Source organism: Tachyglossus aculeatus, chromosome 22, assembly GCF_015852505.1.
Source record: "Tachyglossus aculeatus isolate mTacAcu1 chromosome 22, mTacAcu1.pri, whole genome shotgun sequence".
Classification (NCBI taxonomy): domain Eukaryota; kingdom Metazoa; phylum Chordata; class Mammalia; order Monotremata; family Tachyglossidae; genus Tachyglossus; species Tachyglossus aculeatus.
The window spans coordinates 41,945,549-41,971,879 of NC_052087.1; the positions used below are offsets into that span (position 1 = coordinate 41,945,549).

A 26,331-nucleotide genomic window follows, 5' to 3' on the forward strand; every position below is an offset into this window, starting at 1 on the left:
GCTAATAATAATGGCATTTAATAATGGCATTTTATTAAGCGCCTACTATGTGCAAAGCACTATTCTAAGCCCTGGGGAGGTTACAAGGGGATCAGGTTGTCCCACGTGGGGCTCACAGTCTTCGTCCCCGTTTTCCAGATGAGGTAACTGAGGCCCAGAGAAGTTAAGTGACTTGCCCAAAGTCACCCAGCTGACAGTTGGCAGAGCCGGGATTTGAACCCATGACCTCTGACTCCAAAGCCCGGGATCTTTCCACTGAGCCACACTGCTGTGGGAGGGAGGGTCAAGCAGAGGCCTACCCATTCCATTCCTAGCTTGGCCAGTGGCTAGCGAGGGGAAGGCCATCGGCTACAAGTCAAAACTTGCCAACTGGTACTTCCCAAGCGCTCTGTACAGTGCTCTGCGCACGGTAAGCGCTCAATAAATACGATTGATGATGATGATGATGAAAACTCACCTGTGCTGGGCAGCAGTGACACGGGAAAGAATCGAGGGCCGAGACTCGAGTTTACTGCGCAGAAGGAGGCGACGGTAAACCACTTCCCTATTTTTACCAGGAAAACTCTATGGATCCACTACCGGAGCGATTGCAGAGGGAGAACGGGGTGTTCTGGGAGAGATTCATTCATTCAATCATATTTATTGAGCGCTTACTGGGTGCAGAGCACTGTACTAAGCGCTTGGGAAGTACAAGTTGGCAACATATAGAGATGGTCCCTACCCAACAGTGGGCTCACCGTGTCCGGGGTGTTGCTATGGGTTGGAAACGACAAGACACTAGGGAAATGATTCTGGTGTCAATCTGGGGGTCGCTGTCTCTTATTCATTCAGTTGTATTTATTGAATGCTTACTGTGTCCAGAGCACTGAACTAAGCGCTTGGGAGTGTACAATACAATAAACAGTCACATTCCCTACACCGATTCCAGCTCTAGAGCCGCAGCGTCTGACAATTCCACCTATGGTGACCTAATACAAACGCAGAAAACCCCCTGGGCCCTCAGACTAGGGCTCCATGAGCTGATTTTCCCAGGCCGGGCCACGGGGCAGCTCACCACCCAGCGCTTAGTACAGTGCCGTGCACACAGTAAGTGCCCAATAAAACACGATTGAATGAATGAATGAATTTCCACTCCTTATTAACCACTCCCTCAGCCCCATGGCACTTACGTACATGTTCATCATTCAGTTTATTTATGTCAACGTCTTCTCCCTCTCTAGACTGTTAGTACAGTGCTGCGCACGTAGTAAGTGCCCAATAAGCACGATTGAATGAATGAATGAATTCCCACTCCTTATTAACCACTCCCTCAGCCCCATGGCACTTACGTACATACTCATCATTCAGTTTATTTATGTCAACGTCTGTCTCCCTCTCTAGACTGTTAGTACAGTGCTGTGCACGTAGTAAGTGCCCAATAAACACGATTGAATGAATGAATGAATTTCCACTCCTTATTAACCACTCCCTCAGCCCCATGGCACTTACGTACATATTCATAATTCAATTTATTTATGTCAACGTCTGTCTCCCTCTCTAGACTGTTAGTACAGTGCTGTGCACGTCGTTTAAGTGCCCAATAAACACGACTGAATGAATGAATGAATTTCCACTCATTAACCACTCCCTCAGCCCCATGACACTTACGTACATGTTCATCATTCAGTTTATTTATGTTAACGTCTGTCTCCCTCTCTAGACTGTTAGTACAGTGCTGTGCACGTAGTAAGTGCCCAATAAACACGATTGAATGAATGAATGAATTTCCACTCCTTATTAACCACTCCCTCAGCCCCATGGCACTTACGTACATACGCATCATTAAATTTATTTATGTTAACGTCTGTCTCCCTCTCTAGACTGTTAGCACAGTGCTGTGCACGTAGTAAGTGCCCAATAAACACGATTGAATGAATGAATGAATTTCCACTCCTTATTAACCACTCCCTCAGCCCCATGGCACTTACGTACATATTCATAATTCAATTTATTTATGTTAACGTCTGTCTCCCTCTCTAGACTGTTTGTTTGGTCATTGTGGGCAGAGAATGTGGCTCCCAACTCTATTGTGCTCTCCCAAGCGTTTACTACAGTGCTGTGCAAGTGCTCAGTATATACAGTTAATTGAGGAGCGGAGAGATGCTCCGCCTCAAGAAGCAGGTGGTAGAGGTTGGAGTCCGGGAAGGCTGAAAGGCTCCTATTCTTGCCTTTTGATCCATGAATAATAAGAATGATGGCATTTATTAAGCGCTTACTATGTGCCCAGCACTATTTTAAGCACTGGGGAGGTTACAGGGTGATCAGGTTGTCCCACTTGGGGCTCACAGTCTTAATCCCCATTTTCCAGATGAGGTAACTGAGGCACAGAGAAGTGAAGTGACTTGCCCAAAGCCACACATCTGCCAAGTGGTGGAGCCGGGAGTAGAACCCATGACCTCTGGCTCCGAAGCCCGGGCTCTTTCCACTGAGCCGCACTGCTACTCTGTGTGCTTACATAGTTAGTGCTCAATAAATGCCATTATTATTATTAATCAATCAATCAATCAATCAGTCGTATTTATTGAGCGCTTACTGTGTGCAGAGCACTGTACTAAGCGCTTGGGAAGTACAAGCTGGCAACATATAGAGACAGTCCCTACCCAAGATTATTATTATTATTATTATTATTATTATTATTATCACTATGAACCAGGCACTGTAGTAGATACAAGCTAATCAGGTTGGACACAACATGTCCCACAGGGGACTTGTAGTCTTAATCCCCATTTTACAGATGAGAGAACCGAGGCACAGGGGAGGTGAAGCGACTCGCCCAAGGTCACACAGCAGACAGACGGCGGAGCCAGGATTAGAACCCAGGTCCTCTGACTCCCGGCCCGGGCTCTTTCCGCTAAATCATGCTGCTTCCCACTAGGCCTTGCTGCTTTGCTCCTGGGGTGGCATTGACCAGAGACAGGGGAATAATAATGATGGCATTTATTAAGCACTATGTACAAAGCACTGTTCTAAGCGCTGGGGAGGTTACAAGGTGATCAGGTTGTCCCACGTGGGGCTCACAGTCTCAATCCCCATTTTACAGATGAGGTTACTGAAGCACAGAGAAGTTAAGTGACTTGCCCAAAGTCACACAGCCGACAATTGGCGGAGCCGGGATTTGAACCCATGACCTCTGACTCCAAAGCCCGGGCTCTTCTCCACTGAGCCACGCTGCTTCTTAAATGGCCTCTTTCGACCCCAAAGATCGTTCGTTCCTTCATTCAGTCGTATTTATTGAGCGCTTACTATGTGCAGAGCACTGCTGTAAGAGCTTGGAAAGTACAGTTCAGCAACAGGCTCAGTGGAAAGAGCACGGGCGGGCTTTGGGTCATGGGTTCAAACCCCGGCTCAGCCAGTTCATTCATTCATTCAGTCGTATTTATTGAGCGCTTACTGTGTGCAGAGCACTGGACTAATCAATCAATCAATCAATCGTATTTATTGAGCGCTTACTGTGTGCAGAGCACTGGACTAAGCGCTTGGGAAGTACAAGTTGGCAACATATAGAGACGGGCCCTACCCAACAGTGGGCTCACAGTCTAGAAGTTGTCAGCTGTGTGACTTTGGACAAGTTACTTCATGTCTCTGGGCCTCAGTGACCTCATCTGTAAAATGGGGATTAAGACTGTGAGCCCCCCGTGGTACAACCCAGACTGAGCCCCCTCTTTCCTCTCCCCCTCCCCATCCCCCCCACCCTACCTCCTTCCCCTCCCCACAGCACCTGTATATATATTTGTACAGATTTATTACTCTATTTTACTTGTACATATTTACTATTCTATTTATTTTGTTAATGATGTGCATCTAGCTTTACTTCTATTTATTCTGACAACTTGACACCTGTCCACATGTTTTGTTTTGTCCTCTGTCCCCCCCCCCCCCCCCGACTGTGAGCCCGTTGTTGGGTAGGGACCGTCTCTATATCAATCAATCAATCAATCAATCAATCGTATTTATTGAGCGCTTACTATGTGCAGAGCACTGTACTAAGCGCTTGGGAAGTACAAGTCGGCATCACATAGAGACAGTCCCTACCCAACAGTGGGCTCACAGTCTAAAAGGGGGAGACAGAGAACAGAACCAAACATACCAACAAAATAAAATAAGTAGGATAGAAATGTACAAGTAAAATAAATAAATGAATAAATAAATAGAGTAATAAATATGTACAACCATATATACATATATACAGGTGCTGTGGGGAAGGGAAGGAGGTAAGACGGGGGGATGGAGAGGGGGACGAGGGGGAGAGGAAAGAAGGGCTCAGTCTGGGAAGGCCTCCTGGAGGAGGTGAGCTCTCAGCAGGGCCTTGAAGGGAGGAAGACAGATGTTGCCTCCTATGTTGCCTATATGTTGCCTCCTTGTTCTTCCCAGTGCTCTGCACACAGTAAGCGCTCAATAAATACGATTGAATGAATGAATGAATGAACCTGATCACCTTGTAACCTCCCCAGCGCTTAGAACAGTGCTTTGCACATGGTAAGCGCTTAGCAAATACCATTATTACAATACTTATACTATAGTATAATATAATATATAATACAATAGTATTCCATTATATTAGTAGTGTTATATTACATATAATGTATTATATAATATATAATTATAATATTATTATAAGTAATATAATATCAACATAATATAATGTAACATCATTATATTATTATATATTATATTATTATAATATAAGTTCATTCATTCATTCAGTCGTATTTATTGAGCGCTTACTGTGTGCAGAGCACTGTACTAAGCGCTTGGGAAGACCAAGTTGGCAACATATAGAGACGGTCCCTACCCAACGGCGGGCTCAGAGTCTAGAAGGGGGAGACAGACGACAAAACACGTTTTACCTCATCTGTAAAATGGGGATTAAGACTGTGAGCTCCATGTGGGACAACCTGATGACCTTCTATTCATTCCTCCAATTGTATTTATTGAGTGCTTACTGTGTGCGGAGCACTGTACTAAGTACAGAGAAGCAGCGTGGCTCAGTGGAAAGAGCCCGGGCTTTGGAGTCAGAGGTCAGGGGTTCGAATCCCAACTCCGCCACATGTCTGCTGTGTGATCTTGGGCAAGTCACTTAACTTCTCTGGGCCTCAGTTACTTCATCTGTAAAATGGGGATTAAGACTGTGAGCCCCACGTGGGACAACCTGATCACCCGGTATCCTCCCCAGCGCTTAGAACAGTGCTTTGCACATAGTAAGTGCTTAACAAATGCCAATTCTTCTTCTTCTTCTTCTTATTATTATTATTATTACTAAGCGCTTGGGAAGTACAAGTCAGCAACATATAGAGACGGTCCCTACCCAACGGCAGGCTCACAGTCTAGAAGGGGGAGACAGACACCAAAACATGTTTTACCTCATCTGTAAAATGGGGATTAAGACTGTGAGCTCCATGTGGGACAACCTGATGACCTTGTATCCCCTCCCAGCGCTTAGAACAGTGCTTTGCACATAGTAAGTGCTTAACAAAGGCTATTATTATTATTATTATTATTATTATTAAGTAGCAGAGGTGGAATATACAATATATATTATGTGTATATTATATATTACATTGTATAATAATAATCAAAATAATAATACACTAGATAGCATATCATATATTATATAATTATACATTATTTATATATTACATTGTATAATAACAATAAAAATAATAATACACTAGATAGCATATCATATATTATATAATTATACATTACATTATATTATATAATATAATGGGAATATAATAGGGAAGCAGCGTGGCTCAGTGGAAAGAGCCTGGGCTTTGAAGTCAGAGGTCATCGGTTCAAATCCCGGCTCCGCCACTTGTCAGCTGTGCGACTTTGGGCAAGTCACTTCACTTCTCTGGGCCTCAGTCACCTCCTCTGTAAAATGGGGATGAAGACTGTGAGCCCCACGTGGGGCAACCTGATCACCTTGTAAATTCCCCAGCGCTTAGAACAGTGCTTTGCACGTAGTAAGCGCTTAATAAATGCCATCATTATATAATAATAATAATAATAATAATAATAATAATAATAACAAGAGACATTCCCCTCCCACAGCGGGCTTGCAGTGTAGATCCGAGTCACTGGACAGGTCCAAGTTTCCCAAGTTTTTTTGGGAAAACCGGTTTTATTGGTGTCCAGGTGGCCAAGCTCTTGAGCGTTACCCTACTCCCCCGCTAGGGGGCGTGTGAGCTACATTCTGCCTGTCAGGATGGAACAACTTTTGATTTTTAATAGTAATTAATAATAATAATAATCATGTTGGTATTTGTTAAGCGCTTACTATGTGCAAAGCACTGTTCTAAGCGCTGGGGGGAACACAAGGAGATGAGGTTGTCCCATGTGGGGCTCACAGTCTTAATCCCCATTTTACAGATGAGGGAACTGAGGCACGGGGAAGTGAAGTGACTTGCCCAAGGTCACACAGCAGACAAATTAAGCGCTCACTCTATGCCAAGCACCGTACTAAACCCTCGGGTACCTACAAGATCATCAGGCTGGACATGGTCCCTGCCCCCACGTGAGGCTCACAGTCTTAATCCCCATTTTACAGATGAGGGAACTGAGGCACGGGGAAGTGAAGTGACTTGCCCAAGGTCACACAGCAGACAAATTAAGCGCTCACTCTATGCCAAGCACCGTACTAAACCCTCGGGTACCTACAAGATCATCAGGCTGGACATGGTCCCTGCCCCCACGTGAGGCTCACAGTCTTAATCCTTAATCCTCAATTACCTCATCTATAAAATGGGGATGAAGACTGTGAGCCCCACATGGGACAACCTCATTACCTTGTTTCCGTCCCCAGCGCTTAGAACTGTGCTTGGCATATAGTAAGCGCTTAACGAATGCCATCATTTCTTTCTTTCTTTTAATCCCCGTTCAAGAGAAGCAGTGTGGCTCAGTGGCTCAGCTCTAGACTGTGAGCCCACTGTTGGGTAGGGACTGCCTCTATATATTGCCGGCTTGTACTTCCCAAGCGCTTAGTACAGTGCTCTGCACACAGTAAGCACTCAATAAATACAATTGATTGATTGATTGATTGGGAAGAGCCCGGGCTTGGGAGTCAGAGGTCATAATAATAATAATAATAATGATGGTATTTGTTAAGCGCTTACTATGTGCAAAGCACTGTTCTAAGCACTGTGGGGGGATACAGGGTGATCAGTTTGTCCCACGTGGGGCTCACACTCTTAATCCCCATTTTACAGATGAGGTAACTGATGCCCAGAGAAGTGAAGTGACTTGCCCAACGTCACACAGCTGACAAGTGGCGGAGCCGGGATTAGAACCCATGACCTCTGACTCCCAAGCCCGGGCTCTTTCCACTGAGCCTCACTGCTTCTCATGGGTTAAAACCCGGGTCATGGGTTTTAATGCCGGCTCTGCCACTTGTCTGCTGTGTGACTTTGGGCAAGTCACATAACTTCTCTGTGCCTCAGTTAGCTCATCTGTAAAATGGGGACTAGGACTGTGAGCCCCACGTGGGACCACCTGATCTTCTGGACTGTGAGCCCGCTGTTGGGTAGGGACCGTCTCTATATGTTGCCAACTTGTACTTCCCAAGCGCTTAGTACAGTGCTCTGCACACAGTAAGCGCTCAATAAATACGATTGAATGAATCACCTTATATCCCCCCAGTGCTTAGAACAGTGCTTCGTACATAGTAAGTGCTTAACAAATACCATTATTATTATTATTCTACGGGTGAGGTAACTGAGGCACAGAGAAGAATTATAATAATTATGGTACTCATTAAACGCTTACTATGTGCTTAGTAGTAATTACATAGTACTGTGTACTATGCGATTACTAAGCACTGGGGTGGATTCAGGCAAATTGGGTAGGACACAGCTCCTGTTCCACGTGGGGCTCAGAGTCTCGCTCCCCATTTTCTAGATGAGATAACTGAGGCACAGAGCAGTGAAGTGACTGGCCCAAGATCACACAGCATATAATGGCAGAGCCAGGATTAGAACCCAGGTCCTTCTGATTCCTAGGCCTGGGCTCTATCCAGAAGGCCATGGAGCTTCTCGAAGAACCCAGTTGAGTTTGTTACAGTTTGGAGTTGGGTCCACCCCCGGATCCTAGGAACAAACCTTCCTCTCCCCTTCTTTCCTTGGTTATTCCAGGGAGGAAGTTTAATCCAGGATCACCTGGCCTAGTGGAAAGAACACGGGCCTCGGAGTCACAGGACTAATTCCATCAGTCCACGGTTTAAAGGGATGTACATTAAGTGCTGGGGCATTTAGGCGTTTACTATGTGCCCAGCACTGGGGTAGATACCAGCTAATCAGCTTGGACACCCTGTGAGGTAATTGGCTCCTGCGGCTGGAAGATTCTCCTTGTAGGCAGGGAATGTGTCTGTTTATTGTTGTATTGTAATAATAATACAATAATACAATCCTTCCCTTCCCCACAGCACCTGTATATATGTATATATGTCCGTACATATTTATTACTCTATTTTACTTGTACATACCTATTCTATTTATTTTATTTTGTTAGTATGTTTGGTTTTGTTCCCTGTCTCCCCCTTTTAGACTGTGAGCCCACTGTTGGGTAGGGACTGTCTCTATATGTTGCCGATTTGTACTTCCCAAGCGCTTAGTACAGTGCTCTGCACATAGTAAGCGCTCAATAAATATGATTGATGATGATGATGATCTCTGCCACTTGCCTGCAGTGTGACCTTGGGCAAGTCACTTCTCTGTGCCTCGGTTCCCTCTTTGTCAAAATGGGGCTTCCACACCTGTGCTCCCTCCTACTTGGGCAGAAAATATAACTTTTTTTTTGTTGTAGGGTACCGTCCCAGACACTTAGTACAATGTTCTGCGCACAGTAAGCACTCAATAAATGCGATTTGAACAAATGAATGCTTAGACCATGAGCTCGGTGTGGGAACTGATGATTTTGTACCTACCCAAGAGCTTAGTACAGTGCTTGGCATGTAATAAGTGCGTAACAGAAACCACAGTTATTATAATCGTATTAAATCCGGATGGGAGCGGGAGATGGGATTTAAGATGCTGGGAGGTGGTGGCTTTGGCCAGCTCACTGATCACCAGCAGGTTTTCAAAAAGCTTTAGAGAATTGAAATTCGGTTTGATCCCTTATAAGCACTTAGTACAGTGCTCTGGACACAGTAAGCGCTCAATAAATACGATTGCATGAATGAATGATGGCATAAGGGAGTAGTAATAATGGTATTTATTAAGTGCTTACTGGGCGCAAGGCACTGTACTAAGCATTGGGAGAGAATACACAGGTGAGAATTGGATATGGTACCTGTCCCTTGAGGGGGTTAGGAGAGGAAGACTTTTGGGGTAATAATTGTGGTATTTATTAAGCCCTTACTATGTGCCGGGCCCTGTACTGAGTGCTGGGTTTGATTCAAGCCAACTGCCAACTTGTACTTCCCAAGCGCTTAGTACAGTGCTCTGCACACAGTAAGCGCTCAATAAATACGACTGATGATGATTCAAGCAGATCGGGTCGGACACAGTCCCCATCCCACACGGGGCTCACAGCGTTAATCCCCATTTTACAGATGAGGGAACTAAGGCAGAGTAAAGTGAGGTGACCTGCCCACTGTCACGCGGCAGGCAAGTGGTGGAGCTGGGATTAGACTATTCTATTTATTTTATTTTGTTGATATGTTTTGTTCTGTTGTCCATCTCCCCCTTCTAGACCGTGAGCCCGTTGTTGGGTAGGGACCGTCTCTCTATGTTGCCGAGCGCTTAGTACAGTGCTCTGCACACAGTAAGCGCTCAATAAATACAATTGAATGAATGAACCTAGGTTCTTCTGATTCTCAGGCCCCTGCTCTACTCACTAAACTTCGACCCTTCCAAGTCTAAGAAGAAGAAATGGCTTGCACTCTAGTCTACTTTCACGCTTGAGAGACTGATCATTTTTGTGTGTGGGTAATCCAAACCCCTCCCTCCTCCTCCTTCCTCCTTTTGAACATTTTGCTGTTTTCCCGTTCATTAGCCCCTCTCCCATTGGACGAAACTCTGATCAGACCACTTCGCGTCTCTAAACTGATTTTTTTTTGTCTGTGGGGGGTAAAAAGAAGTGGACATTTTTGACGAACACGATGCCTGTGGTTGGTTTCTACGCTTCTTGCTACAGGACACGTAGAGCAGGCTGAATGTCAGGTGGACACAGCTAGGTTAGAACCATTTCAGAACTGCGGTGAGGGAAATTTGATGGGATGGCCAATTTAACTGTTATTTCCTGGATGGGAAATAGTGAATATGAGGGGAGCAACATCCCTTTCCAGAGGTTTATAATCTTTGTGGCCAATTAGCTCATCCCTCCCAGATAACTGGTCCTGGATCCCTGGACTGCTTGCCTTGGTCTCTCAGGGACTCACATGAGAAGCAGTGTGGCTTAGTGTATATCATCATCATCATCAATTGTATTTATTGAGTGCTTACTATGTGCAGAGCACTGTACTAAGCGCTTATATATATATAATATATATTATATATACGTATATACATAAGTATATATGTATATATAAGTATATATATGAATATATATGTATACATATGTATATATGTTTGTACTTATTTATTACTCTATTTATTTATTTATTTATTTATTTATTTTACCTGTACATATCTATTCTATTTCTTTTATTTTGTTAGTATGTTTGGTTTTGTTCTCTGTCTCCCCCTTTTAGACTGTGAGCCCACTGTTGGGTAGGGACTGTCTCTATATGTTGCCAAGTTGTACTTCCCAAGCGCTTAATACAGTGCTCTGCGCACAGTAAGCGCTCAATAAATACGATTGATTGATTGATCAGTGGAAAGAGCCCGGGGCTTCGGAGTCAGAGGTCGTGGGTTCTAATGCCGCCTCCTCCACTTGTCTGCTGTGTGACCTTGAGCAAGTCACTTCACTTCTCTGGGCCTCGGCTCCCTCATCTGTAAGATGGGGATAAAGACTGTGAGCCCCCCGTGGGACAACCTGATCACCTTGTAACCTCCGCAGCGCTTAGAACAGTGCTTTGCACGTAGTAAGCGCTTAATAAACGCCATCATCATCATCATCGTGGTGCAGTGCTCTGCACATAGTAATCGCTCAATAAATGTGATTGATTGAATAAATGAAGTCTCTCTCCCGTATGTAGGGATCGAACTGAATTCTTACCACATGGGAGGCTCTGCTTCGCCTCACCTTCCGCTCTCCTCTGTAAGGAGAAGCAGCGTGGCTCAGTGGAAAGAGCACGGGCTTGGGAGTCAGAGGTCATGGGTTCGAATTCCGACTCCGCCACATATCTGCTGTGTGACCTTGGGCAAGTCACTTAACTTCTCTGAGCCTCAGTTACCTCATCTGTAAAATGGGGATTAAGACTGTGAGCCCCACGTGGGACAACTTGATCACCTTGTATCCCCCCCAGCGCTTAGAACAGTGCTCTGCACACAGTAAGCGATTAACAAATGCCATTATTATTATTATTATTATTAAGGATCTGAGCTGTATGAAAGCAGTCAAAGCTCCATTGTGAAATAGTAATAATAACTAATATTGATGGTATTTGTTAAGCGCTTACTATAATAATAATGATAGCATTTTATTAAGCGCTTACTATGTGCAAAGCACTGTTCTAAGCGCTGGGGAGGTTACAAGGTGATCAGGTTGTCCCATGGGGGCTCACAGTCTTAATCCCCAGCTTACCATGTGCCAGGCACTGTAGTAATAATAATAATGACGGTATTTGTTAAGCGCTTACTATGCGCAAAGCACTGTTCTAAGCGCTGGAGAGGTTACAAGGTGATCAGGCTGTCCCACGGGGGGCTCACAGTTTTAATCCCCATTTGACAGATGAGGTAACGGAGGCACAGAGAAATTAAGTGACTTGCCTAAAGTCACACAGCTGACAGTTGGCGGAGCCGGGATTTGAACCCATGACCTCTGACTCCAAAGCCCGGGCTCTTTCCACTGAGCCATGCTGCTAAGCGCTGTGGTGGATACAAGCAAGTCGGGTTGGTCACAGTCCCTGTCATTCATTCATTCATTCATTCAATAGTATTTATTAAGCGCTTACTGTGTGCAGAGCAGTGTACTAAGCGCTTAGGAAGTACAAGTTGGCAACATAGAGGGACGGTCCCTACCCAACAATGGGCTCACAGTCTAGAAGGGGGGAGACAGACAACAAAACAAAACTTGGGGACAGATGTCAAGTCGTCAGAACAAATAGAATTAAAGCCTAAATGCACATCCCGACTCCGCCACGTCTGCGTGTGACCTTGGACAAGTCACTTCACTTCTCTGTACCTCAGTTCCCTCACCTGTAAAGTGGGGATTAAGACTGTGAGCCCCCCGTCGGACAACCTGATCACCTTGTATCCCCCCAGCGTTTAGAACAGTGCTTAGCACATAGTAAGCGCTTAACAAATGCCATCATTATTATTATTATCACTAACAAGCCTGGACCGGACTGGACTTAGAAGGGGGAGAAAAAAGGCAGAGTGGTGGTATTACATTTCAAGCGGGGGCTCACAATCTCGGTCCCCATTTTACAGATGAGTTAACTGAGGCGTAGAGGAGTGAAGTGACTTGCCCAAGGTCACGCAGCAGATAAATGGCAGAACCGGGATTGAAGCCGTGACCTTCTGCCTCGCATGCCCCTTCCTTCCTCTCCCCCTCGTCCCCCTCTCCATCCCCCCCATCTTACCTCCTTCCCTTCCCCACAGCACCTGTATATATGGATATATGTTTGTACGTATTTATTACTCTATTTGTTTATTTATTGTACATATCTATCCCATTTATTTTATTTTGTTGGTATGTTTGGTTTTGTTCTCTGTCTCCCCCTTTTAGACTGTAAGCCCACTGTTGGGTAGGGACTGTCTCTATGTGTTGCCAATTTGTACTTCCCAAGCGCTTAGTACAGTGCTCTGCACATAGTAAGCGCGCAATAAACACGATTGATGATGATGATGATGCCCGTGCTCGATCTACTATGCCGTGATAGGACGTTTTCAAGGGTTGGTTTCACCGTCTTGGCCACGGACCGAGATCTGCTAGGTTGCAAGCTCCTCGAGGGTAGGGAATCATGTCTGCTGATTCTGTTCTTCGCTCCCAAGCGCTTAGTACAGTGCATGGCACAAAGAGGCACTCAGTAAAAACTATTAATTGAGAGTCAATTGCCCCACACCCAGCACCCTGCCTCCAGTTCATTCATTCATACCCAGCGCTTAGAACAGTGCTTTGCACATAGTAAGCGCTTAATAAATGCCATTATTATTATTATCATTATTATTCATTCAATCAATAGTATTTATTGAGCGCTTACTGTGTGCAGAACACTGTACTAAGCGCTTGACAGTTATGACTGCCTTCCAGACAGAGGCTCCAAGCCATCCGATAAGCCATTCGCCTGTCTCGTATCTGAAGAGGAAGGAGAAGCAGCCTGGCCTGGTGGATAGAGCACGAGCTTGGGAGTCAGAAGGAGCCGGGTTCTAATTTCGGCTCTGGCACTTGTCTGGTGTGTGGCCTTGGGCAAGTCACTTGACGTCTCTGAGCCTCAGTTACCTCATCTGTAAAATGGGGGTTAAGAATGTGAGCCCCATGTGTCCAACTGCTTGATTTGTATGCCCCAGCCCTTAGAGTAGTGCTTGACACATAGTAAGCGCTTAACAAATACCACCATTATTATTATTTTTACTCTTCTGAGGAGCAGCATGGCCTAGTGGAAAGAGCACGGGCTTTGGAGTCAGAGGTCATGGGTTCGAATCCCGGCTCCACCACATGTCCGCTGTGTGACCTTGGGCAAGTTACTTAACTTCTCGGAGCCTCAGTTCCCTCATCTGTAAAATGGGGATGAAGACTGTGAGCCCCACGTGGGACAACCTGATCACCTTGTATCCCCCACCAGTGCTTAGAACAGTGCTTTGCACATAGTAAGCGCTTAACAAATGCCATCATTATTATTATTATTATGAGTTCAAATCCCAGCTCTGCTAATTGTCAGTTGTGTGACTTTGGGCTAGTCACTTCACTTCTCTGGCCTCAGTTCCCTCATCTGTAAAATGGGGATTAAGAATGTGAGCCCACCCCCCCCACCGTGGGACAACCTGATCACCTTGTAACCTCCCCAGTGCTTAGAACAGTGCGCTGCACATAGTAAGCGCTTAATAAATGCCATCATCATCATCTTCTGGGCAGGGAACGTGTCTACGAACTCTGTTTTATTGTAGTCTCCCAAGTGCTTAGTACAGCACCCTGCACACAATAAGTGCCCGATAAAGACTATTGATTGATTGAGTGAACTTCTTCCCTTTGGAGTTGGGGCTGACTTTGTCACTTCAATCTTAGTGGCTGGCGGTGCTTTCATGAGAGTGGAAAGGAGAAAGAAGAGGAAAAAAAAACCATCCGGGAGTGAAGGGTCTCATGGGGTGTGGGCCCCTGATGGAGACGACGGTTCTGATGGAGGAATTTCTCTTCTTCATCGCAGGACGATGAGAGAATCTCGGAAATCCCTGTCCACGACTCTGAATTCCTGGGCTAACTGAAGGTGTCGACGCAGGCCTGGATGCAAAGCAAGGTGGGTGCAGAAACCGGGCCAGATAAGGGAATTAATTACAGCCTGAGCCTCGGCTCGGACTCGACACAGCCAGAACTCACGGCAAAGCAAGTCCACCGGGCTATGAGCTCCTTGGAACACTTCTTCCAACTCCATGATAATAATAATAATAATGGCATTTATTAAATGCTTACTATGTGCAAAGCGCTGTTCTAATAATGACTCTGGGCAAGTCAGTTCACTTCTCTGTGCCTCAGTTACCTCACCTGTAAAATGGGGATTAAAAATGTGAGCCCCCTGGGGGACAACCTGATCATCTTGTAACCTCCCCAGCGCTTAGAACAGTGTTTTGCACATAGTAAGCGCTTAACAAATCCCATCAAAAATTTTTTTTGGTATTTGTTAAGCACTTACTATGCGCGAAGAACTGTTCTAAGTACTGGGGAGGATACAAGGTGATCAGTTTGTCCCATATGGGGCTCACAATCTTAATCCCCGTTTTACAGATGAGGGAACTGAGGCCCAGAGAAGTGAAGTGACTTGCCCAAAGTCACACAGCTGACAAACGGCAGAGCGGGATTTGAGCCTAATGACCTCTGACTCCAAAGCCCGGGCTCTTCCCAATGAGCCACGCTGCTTCCCCTACACTGGGGAGGTTACAAGGTGATCAGGTTGTCCCACGGGGGGCTCGCAGTCTTCATCCCCATTTTACGGATGAGGTAACTGAGGCCCAGAGAAGTTGAGTGACTCGCCCAAAGTCACACAGCTGACAATTGGCGGAGGCGGCATTTGAACCCATGACCCCTGACTCCAAAGCCTGGGCTCTTTCCACTGAGCCATGCTGTCTCTCCCAAGTGCTCTGTTTACAGTCAGCTCTCGATAAATACCGTCGATCGGTTGATTGATGGAAGTCATATTCTCCCGACTGTGTGATTCAGAAGACAGGCCTGGCTATTGCATCTTCACAAAACAGCCCCTCCTCCCCAACGCCTCCAAATTGGAAAAATACCGAGACGGGAAGCAGTGTAGCCTAATGGAAAGAGCCCGGCTCTGGGATTCAGAGGACCTGGGCCCTAATCCCAGCAATTCCAATCGACTGTGACATGACCTTGGGCAAGTTGCTTCAATTCTCCGTGCCTCAGTTCCCTCATCTGGAAAATGGGGATTAGATCCTACTCCCTCCCACTTGACTGGTGAGCCCCAAGTGGGACGGGGACTGTATCCTATATGTTGCCGACTTGTACTTCCCAAGCGCTTAGTACAGTGCTCTGCACACAGTAAGTGCTCTATAAATACGATTGAATGAACGAATCCAGCCCGCGTATCTTGTATCTACCCCAGTGCTCAGCACATCTTAAGCACTTAGCACATACTAAAAAAAGGAAAATAAAGAAATGAGAAATTGGAGGGAAGGGAACCACCTCCCTCTTGCTGAAAGCTACTAGATTAAGCTCCCAGGAACAGAACAGCCCAAGTCCCCTGTTTGTCTGGAAGGGGAGTTGGAGGGGGGTGGAATGTATGGAAAGCTTAGTGGATGAAAAGACAGCGTCTCCCGGCCGCCTCCCAGAATGGAGACTGTTTCCGCCTCTGTGTGTGTGTGTGTGAGTGTGAGAAAATTGTTGAGGGGAGGGAGTTGGGGTAATAGAGCGGGAATGAGAGCAAGGGAGCGAGAACAGGGTCTCCATGACAACCGGCCTGGCCAGCCCGGGTGCTGTGTGTTCATTTGAGCTGGAAGGAGCGCAGGGAGAGAGAGGTCAGAGGCAGGAGTTGCGTGCGGTTCCCCCAACCCCGCGTCCCCTCACAGCGGGCATCGGACCCCCAAATCGGCTGACCAGCCGGACGCCCTTCCGTCTGGGAATTACCGAGCTGAGCATGGAGTGGGCAGGACGGCCTTGGGAGTTGCAGGTAAAGCCATCCTTCCCCCAACTCTTCCCCACTCCCCCAGCCCCATTTGGTCCATGGGGCCGGTTCTCTTCCCACCTCGCCAGCCCGGCCTGCCTTCTCTCCTGGCGAGTTTTCGGTGCTGTTTCCTTGTCGGCGAGCGCCTGAGCTCTCTGGTCAGGGGTTTCGGGCCCTGGGGAGTGATGTCATATGCTCCAACAGTTGGATTCTATTAGGCGAAGAGAGAGGAGGAAACAGCAAACTTGGGGGGACTTGCAGATCTGTTGGAGCTTTCTGAATCTGCTTCTTTTTGCCAGGCCCCGGCATTTGGCTCAGCCGGGATCGTCCTTTTCATCGCCGTAATGAGTTCAGGGCACGGCTGAAGGCACGGGAAGGGGGCATTTGGCACGAAGTTTCTACTTTCTTTATGTTCAAGAAGAAACCATTACCCCTCCCCCATCCGGAGCTGGGGATTCTTGTTTAAAAAAAGAAAAATCCAGTCCCTCTGTCCGTAGTGAAGTAAGGCTCGTGCTCGCTGACTGCATTCCTGCCTCTGGCGCGCTGCTTTTCCTGGCATGTAATTAAAAAATGAAAGCTAATTAAACTCAATGAGAAGGCAGCCCTGGATTCCACTCCCCTCTGTAGTAGTTCTGAGAGCACGGAGTGGGCTGGGGCGCCTCTGAGATTGTCTTTTTTTTCCCTAGGGTTCACCCGGCACCCCAAACTAAGTGTTCTAAGGTGGGCAGGGTTTCATTCACTCAGCCACATTTATTGAGCACTTACCACGGTCAGAGCACTGTACTAAGCGCTTCTTCCAAGTTGCCTCCAACCTTTTAAAAACCCGAACTGATTAGAGGCTTTATTTCCCCACACCCTGTGCCCTTCGTAGAGGGAGCTGGGAGGGGGAGTTGCCAAGGGACAAGGAGCCCGACTAGGCATGAATGACTTTTGTTTGAACGGGTGGATTTCTGGTGTTACTATTTTCAGCCGAGTATCTTGTACAGCGCTTCAGCGGGCAGGGAGCAAAGAGAGTCCCCACCGGCCTCCGATACCCTGGCTGCCTGGAAATAATAATAATAATAACAATAATGGTAATAAGCGCTTGCTGTGTGCCAGGCACTGTACTAAGCGCTGGGTTGGATACAAGCAAATCGGGTTGGACGCGGTCCCTGTCCCGCATGGGGCTCCCAGCCTCAATCCCCATTTATGAGGCCCAGAGAAGCGAAGTGGTTTGCCCAAGGTTACACAGCAGACACATGGTGGAGCCTGGAGTTTCATTCATTCGTTCAATCGTATTTATTGAGCGCTTACTGTGTGCAGAGCACTGTACTAAGCGCTTGGGAAGTACGAGTTGGCGGCATCTAGAGACGGTCCCTACCCAACAGTGGGCTGGAGTTTTGAGAAAACCAGCGCTGGCCGAGAGAACACGCATGGACTCTCTGTGTAGAATACCGACTCTGCCTTCTCTAGGCTACAGACAGACCCTTGGCCAGCATCAAAACAATAATAATAATAATAATCGTATTTGTTAAGGGCTTACTGTGTGCCAAGCACTGTTCTGTGTGCTGGGATAGATTCAAGCTAATCAGGTTGGACACAGTCCCTGTCCCACCTGGGGCTCACAGTCTTCATCCCCATTTTACAGGTGAGGTAACGGAGGCACAGAGAATAATAGTAATGGCAGCATTTATTAAGCGCTTACTATGTGCAAAGCACTGTTCTAAGCGCTGGGGAGGTTACAAGGTGATCAGGTTATCCCGCGGGGGGCTCACAGTTTTCACCCCCATTTTACAGGTGAGGTAACTGGGGCACAGAGAAGTGAAGTGACTTGCCCAAGGTCACACAGAAGAAAGGTGGCTTATGTGAGGTGGAGAGTCAATCAATCAATCAATCAATCAATCGTATTTATTGAGTGCTTACTGTGTGCAGAGACTGTGAGCCCACTGTTGGGTAGGGACTGTCTCTATATGTTGCCAACTTGTATTTCCAAAGCGCTTAGTATAGTGCTCTGCACACAGTAAGCGCTCAATAAATATGATTGATTGATACTAATCGCTTGGGAAGTACAAGTTGGCAACATATAGAGACGGTCCCTACCCAACAGTGGGCTCACAGTCTAGAAGGGGGAGAAGAATGATAGTTATTAGTCTCATCACAACCATCCCCGCTTGCGTGGCTCAGTCAAAAGAGTATGGGCTTGGAATTAAAAGGTCATGGGTTCAAATACCACCTCCGTCACCTGCCAGCTGTGTGATCTTGGGCAAGCCACCTAACTTCTCTGTGCCTCAGCTCCCTCATCTGTAAAACGGGGATTAAGACTGTGAGCCCCACGTGGGACAACCTGATCACCTCGTATCCCCCCAGCGCTTCGAACAGTGCCTTGCACATAGTAAGCGCTTAACAAATACCATTATTATTATCCTTATTATGCTTAGGGAAGCAGCGTGGCTCAGTGGAAAGAGCACGGGCTTAGGAGTCACAGGTTATGGGTTCGAATGCCGCCTCCCCACATGTCTGCTGTGTGACCTTGGGCAAGTCACTTCCCTTCTCCGTGCCTCAGTTCCCTCATCTGTAAAATGGGGATTAAGACTGGGAGCCCCACGTGGGACAACCTGATCACCTTGTATCCCCCCAGAGCTTCGAACAGCGCTTTGCACATAGTAAGCGCTTAACAAATACCAACATTATTATTATTATTATTATCCCAGACTGTTTTGGAGGACGCTCCCAGGCCAACGGGGCTGCGGGCTGCGGAATTGTGGCCGGCAAAGCCACTTCAACTTCCTCTTGGAAGATTGTTGGGTTTCTCTGGCCGCTGTCCCTGGGGCCGACCCCCCCCAGCCCCCCGCCCTGCCGACTTGCCCTGGCTCTTGAGTCCTCCTTCTTGAACTTTCCGAACAGAGCGTCTTTTGTGTTCTGTCAAACAATGCGAGAGGCTGCTGATTGGCTTAGGGTCAGGCGAGCCACCGACTGCGCCGCCCGATTTCCGCTTACTATTTGGTGGCTCCTGGATGGGAGGGTGGGTTTGTGTGTGTATGTGTGCGTGTGCACCCGCCGCCAGATCCACTCATCATCCTCCTCATCCTCATCAATCGTATTTATTGAGCGCTTACTACTGTACTAAGCGCTTGGGAAGTACAAATTGGCAACATATAGAGACAGTCCCTACCCAACAGTGGGCTCACACTCATCCTCAGGGAGCAGCCGGCTTGGGCCGGACGGGTGTGTGCGCGGATTTCACTGAACTTGGACTCCGATGCCACTGATTCCTGAAGCCATCGCGCCAGCTGCGGCTCTTCTCCAGTCCCTCCCGTAGACCGTGAGCCCGCTGTTGGGTAGGGACCGTCTCTATACGTTGCCGACTTGTACTTCCCAAGCGCTTAGTCCAGTGCTCTGCACACTGTAAGCGCTCAATAAATACGATTGATTGATTGATTGATTGATTGAAAGGGAGGCTGCGGGGCTGGCCGTCCCGCTCGGCCAGAGTCTGGAGCGAAGACTAGCGTGCGGTACATTACGGTGGAGCCTGTGGGTTCTAATCCCAGCTCCGCCACTTAGCAGATGTGTGACTTTGGGCAAGTCATTTCACTTCTCTGGGCCTCAGTTACCTCATCGGGGAAACAGGGATTAAAACTGTAAGCCCCATGTGGGACAACCTGATCACCTTGTATCCCCCCCAGCGCTTAGAACAGTGCTTTACACATAGTAAGCACTTAACAAATGCCATTATTATTATTATTATTATTATTATTATTATTATTATTATTATTATTTCCCTGTCCCGCAACGAAGGGGACCGGACATCTCGGGCCTCTTCCTGTAAGCTTTGTGGTGCGGCCTGCGGGACCGATTGGGGTCACCTGGGACCAGATAGGGCCCTCAGGAGCAGCGTGGCCTAGTGGATAGAAGGACTGGGTTCTAATCCCGGCTCCGCCGCATGTCTGCGGTGTGACCTTGGGCAAGTCGCTTCACTTCTCTGGGCCTCAGTCACCTCATCTGTAGAATGGTGACTGAGAGAATGTGAGCCCCATGTGGGACAGGAAGGGACTGTGTCCAACCTGATTAACGTGCCCAGCGCTTAGAACACTGCCCAGCGCTTGGCACGGAGTAAGTGCTTAGCAAATATTCATTCATTCAGTCGTATTTATTGAGCGCTTCCTGTGTGCAGAGCACTGGACTAAGTGCTTGGGAAGTACAAGTTGGCGACATATAGAGACGGTCCCTACCCAACAACGGGCTCACAGTGTAGAAGGGGGAGGCAGACAACAAAACAAAACACGCGGACAGGTGTCAAGTCACCAGAGAGAAGCAGTTTGGCTCAGTGGAAAGAGCGTGGGCTTGGAAGTGAGAGGACGTGGGTTCCAATGCCGCTTCCTCCACTTGTCTGCTGTGTGACCTTGGGCAAGTCACTTAACTTCTCTGTGCCTCAGCTACCTCATCTGCAAAATGGGGATTAAAACTGTGAGCCCCATGTGGGACAACCTAACTACCCCGTATCTACCTCAGCGTGTAGAACAGTGCTTGCACCACTATTATTATTATTATTTTGTATTTGCCCCAGTGCTTAGAGCAGTGCTTGGCATGTAGTAAGGGCTTAACGAGTACCTTAACTATTTATTATTATTAGGTTGCCTCTGGCTTGCTATGGAAACTTGGGCAAGTCAGTTAACTCTCTGAACTTCCCTGTACTTATTTCTCCATCAGAAAAACGGGCATTATTTTCTCCTTCTCCTCCTCTCCTCCCCCCCACCCCAACCCACCATGAGGATGAATGGAAAAATGCTTTTAAGGCGTTAGAGGAAAAGGTATCTTGGAAATACAAGCTGTTGTTGCACGGCATGGAAGTAGAACAAGAATCAACATTATCACATTGTGCTCGATTGCTTCCTGCTTGTTCTCGTGGGTGACGCTTTCATTGTGCCAATCTGAATCCTGACCTCTGCGGTCCCTTCGGTTCTCAAAAGCGAGATGAGGATGCAGAAGTTCAGAGAGGATGAGCTATTTGTTGCTGAATTGTACTTTCCAAGAGCTTGGTATAGTGCTCTGCACCTAGTAAGGGCTCAATAAATACGATTGAGTGAATGAATGAAACGAGGCACTGAGGTCACGCGGCCTAGCAACCTCAGAGCCCCAGATGATCACGCAGCAGCGACTGTCTCTATATGTTGCCAACTTGTACTTCCCAAGCGCTTAGTACAGTGCTCTGCACACAGTCAGCGCTCAATAAATACGATTGATTGATTGATTGATTGATTGACGGGGGCCCCTCTCTTTCCCTCCCCATCCAAGAAGGAAGATTGGAGTGGTCTCACTCCAATCACTCCCTTCTGTGATTCCGTTTGGGGTGCTGCTCCTTTGGAGAATGGCTGCTGCCCCCAGGAAACCCCAAAGGGAGTTTGGGGATTCAAAGTTTCCTCTGTAGGGCTCGGAGCTGCTATAGCTTTTGAAAGAAATGAGTTGGCTGTGTCAGAGGAGGGACACTGGAGAGGCATTGGCCCGTGGCCCAGGGCAGCGGGATGCCCTTTTGGAGCAGAAGGAGGACCATCAACATCCTGATCATTTTTTCCCCTCAAGCGTAGGGGTCTAGGGCACTAGGAACCAGGGCAGATAGAGCAGGCTAGGAGGCTTTCCCTTCTTTCAGAACAACCTGCCCCACCGCGCACCCAGACCAAGAAAACCAAAGCTTATGCCCAAGTTGGCCTGGCACCCGACTTTTCCTGCGGGTGAGTCGTCAGACGGGAAGGGGAATTTGTCCCCGGCTTGGGGGACTCTGCGGGCCTTCAGACAGGGATGTCAAGTCAAGTGAAGGGGTTGGTGGCTCTCCCTTCCTAAGCAGGCCCCCTGCCCTGCTGCCCAACCCCCACCGTTGGAATTGGTGCCAAAGGAAGAGTCTCCAGATGGGGAAATGCCCCTCTTCCCCCTGGAGACTGGAAACAGGAAGAATCTCTGGCTCCGTGCCCCTGACCTACAGCCTTCCCCTCCTCCAAGAGAAAGCCTGTTGCTATCCCCAGGAGGAAGAAGTGGCTGATAAACTCCTTACCCTTGGCTTTAAAGCACTTGATCAGCTCCCCGCTCCAGTATGGAATGAGTCTGTTTATTGTTATATTGTACTCTCCCAAGCGCTTAGTCCAGTGCTCTGCACACAGTAAGCACTCGATAAATACCATTGAATTGAATGAAGACTGTGAGTCCCCCTTCTAGACTGTGAGCCTGTTGTGGGCAGGGATTGTCCCTGCTGCTGACTTGTACTTCCGTAGCACTTAGTACAGTGCTCTGCACACAGTAAGCGCTCAATAAATACGATTGACTGACTCAATGAATGAATGAATGAACCGTTTTCCTAGTACAACCCATCCTGCCCACTTTTCTCTTCCCATACCAACTTACTCATGATACCTCCGTCTCGTCCATAATAATAATGATGGTATTTGTTGAGCGCTTACTCTGTGCCGAGCACTGTTCTAAGCCTATCTCACTGCCAGCCGCTCACCTGTATTTTCCTGCTGGCCTGGATCTTCCTCTCCCTCCATAAGCCACAGGCCACCACTTTTCTCACCTACAAAGCCTCATTAAAGTCTCACCCCCTCCAAGAGGCCTTCCCTGAATAAGCCCTCTTTTTCCTTACCCGCCTCTCTTCTGCATCATATGTACACTTGGATCTCCTTTAGGCATTCGATATTCACCACACCCTCAACCCCACGGCACTGAAGTATATATGCGTAATTGATTTATTATATTAATCTCTGCCCACCCTCCACTGTAAGCTCCCTGTGGACAGGGATTGGGTGTACCAACTCTGTTGCATTGTACTCTTCCAAGTCCTTGGTATAATCTGCACACAGTAAGCGCTTAAAAAATACTACTGATTGACTGTTGAGAAGTGGTCCAGAGTAGGAGGACATTTTTCTTGTGCCGGTTGTCGTGACTCAACCAAGAGGGTCCCTGGCCCCGCAGCACTGCTCTCTCTTTGGGGAGCCCTTGGTGGGATCCAGCGCTAGAACAGTATTCATGGGTTCGAATCCCGGCTCCACCACATCAATCAATCAATCAATCGTATTTATTGAGTGCTTACTGTGCACAGAGCACTGTACTAAGCACTTGGGAAGTACTAGTTGGCAATATATAGAGACGGTCCCTACCCAACAGTGGGCTCACAGTCTAGAAGGGGGAGACAGAGAACAAAACCAAACATACTAACAAAATAAAATAAATAGAATAGATATGTACAAGTAAAATAAATAGAGTAATAAATATGTACAAACATATATACAGGTGCTGTGGGGAAGGGAAGGAGGTAAGATGCGGGGATGGAGAGGGGGACGAGGGGAAGAGGAAGGAAAGGGGCTCAGTCTGGGAAGGCCTCCTGGAGGAGGAGGCCACATGTCTATTGTGTGACCTCGGGCAAGTCACTTAACTTCTCTGAGCCTCAGTTACCTCATCTGTAAAATGGGGATTAAGACTGTGAGCCCCACGTGGGACAACTTAATCACCTTGTATCCCCCCCAGCGCTTAGAACAGTGCTTTGCACATAGTAAGCGCTTAACAAATGCCATCATTATTATTGTTATTATTACTCGGCAAATAGTAAGCACTTAACAAATGCCATCGTCATCATCAAAGGGAGGCCCAGGCTGAAGGTCTGGAAAATGGCCAGTGACCGGAAACCCGTAGGGTCCCCGAAGCTGTCTCCCCACTGCTTCTCAGCGGAAGGCTGGGGGTGACTTTTGGGAATGAACTTGGAGAGGGAGAACGGAGAGGTAAGATGAGGGGGATGGAGAGGGGGATGAGGCGGAGAGGAAGGAGGGGGCTCAGTGTGGGAAGGCCTCCTGGAGGAGGTGAGCTCTCAGTAGGGCTTTGAAGGGAGGAAGAGAGCTAGCTTGGTGGATGTGCGGAGGGAGGGCATTCCAGGCCAGGGGGAGGACGTGGGCCGGGGGACACTTGTCAGCTGTGTGACCTTAGGCAAGTCACTTCACTTCTCCGTGCCTCAGTTCCCTCATCTGTAAAATGGGGATTAAGACTGTGAGCCCCCCGTGGGACAACTTGATCACTTTGTAGCCCATTGTAGTACGTGCCAAGCACGGTTCTAAGCTCTAGGTAGATGCAAGTTAATCGGGTCGGACACAGGCCCTGTCCCACGTGGGGCTCACAGTGTTAGCAGGAGGGAGGACACGCATCGAATCCCCATTTTACAGTGGAGGAAACTGAGGCACTGAGAAATGAAGTGACTTGCCCGGGGCCCCACAGCAGGGCAAGCAAATGGCAGAGTCGGGTTTAGAACCTAGATCCTTTGACTTCCAAGCCCATGCTTGGCCACGCTGCTTCCCAATGGCCAGTTGTTCCGATTTTATGAAATGTGTGTGTGTATGTTTGTGTTTTTTAACCCTTGTGCGCATGAATACCGTCCCTTTGGAAGGTGCTTGGAACTAATTCTGGAGAATGTGGGTAAGGGCTGCCCTGAGTCTGACACGTCAGTGAAAATGAGGAGAGGAGTGACCGGCTCGGGTCTGGACGGTCTCCCCCTTTTAGACTGTGAGCCCACTGTTGGGTAGGGACTGTCTCTATGTGTTGCCAATTTGTACTTCCCAAGCGCTTAGTACGGTGCTCTGCACATAGTAAGCGCTCAATAAATACGATTGATTGATTGATTGATTGGACGGGGCCCCTGGAGCCCTGTGCCTGCGGGAAAGAGAACGGCTGTTGGGAGTCCTTGAGGGATGACTTGATTTTAGGCCGGTCCACTCCCCCTTCACCTTCCCCTCCCACCCCCGGCCCCAGCTGCCATGATATCGGCACGTGTAATTCCTTCCTCTCCCCCTCGTCCCCCTCTCCATCCCCCCCATCTTCCCTTCCCCACAGCACCTGTATATATGTATATATGTTTGTACAGATTTATTACTCTATTTATTTATTTTACTTGTACATATCTATTCTATTTATTTTATTTTGTTAGTATGTTTGGTTTTGTTCTCTGTCTCCCCCTTTTAGCCTGTGAGCCCACTGTTGGGTAGGGACTGTCTCTATAGGTTGCCAATTTGTACTTTCCAAGTGCTTAGTACAGTGCTCTGCACATAGTAAGCGCTCAATAAATACGATTGATGATGGAGTAATGAGCCATCCAGAAGCTGCCGCCGCCCAAGAGCCCTGGCTTTTCCCATTGGAAAGTCTGGAAAGACTTGGGCCCAGGCCCCTTGCTGAAACCTCTTGCTTCCTGAACTGCGGATGCACCGTTATAATAATAATAATAATAATGGCATTTATTAAGTGCTTACTATGTGCAAAGCACCGTTCTAAGCTCTGGGGAGGCTGCACGGTGATCAGCTTGTCCCACGGGGGGCTCACGGTCTTAATCCCCATTTTCCAGATGAGGGAACTGAGGCACAGAGAAGTGAAGTGACTTGCCCAAAGTCACACAGCTGACAGTTGGCAGAGCTGGGATTTGAACCCATAGACCTCTGACACCAAAGCCCGGGCTCTTTCAATAATAATAATAATAATAATGATGGCATTTGTTAAGCGCTTACTATGTGCAAAGCACTGTTCTAAGTGCTGGCGGGATACAAGGTGATCAGGTTGTCCCATGTGGGGCTCACAGTCTTCATCCCCATTTTTACAGATGAGGTAACAGAGGCACAGATAAGTTAAGTGGCTTGCCCAAGGTCACACAGCAGATAGGTTGTGGAGGTGGGATTCGAACCCTCTACTAATAATAATAATGATGGTATTTGTTAAGCGCTTACTATGTGCACAGCACTGTTCTAAGCGCTGGGGAGGTTACAAGGTGATCAGGTTGTCCCTCAGGGGGCTCCCAGTTTTAATCCCCATTTGACAGATGAGGTAACTGAGGCCCAGAGAAGTTAAGTGACTTGCCCAAAGTCACA

The 26,331-nt window shown here is 47.7% G+C and overlaps 1 protein-coding gene across 4 annotated transcripts in view; it reads left to right on the forward strand.

The window, feature by feature from the left end:
• Positions 1 to 26,331, forward strand: part of DENND2B (DENN domain containing 2B) — a 318,048-nt gene that overhangs the window by 55,471 nt on the left and 236,246 nt on the right. For 2 of the 4 annotated variants that reach the window (XM_038764635.1, XM_038764634.1), the window contains exon 2: positions 14,504 to 14,593. The gene's annotated coding sequence lies outside the window, so the exon portion shown is untranslated. Of the gene's footprint in view, positions 1 to 14,503; positions 14,594 to 16,369; positions 16,478 to 26,331 lie in introns of those variants that run through there. The other 2 variants (XM_038764636.1, XM_038764640.1) reach the window with 1 other exon arrangement.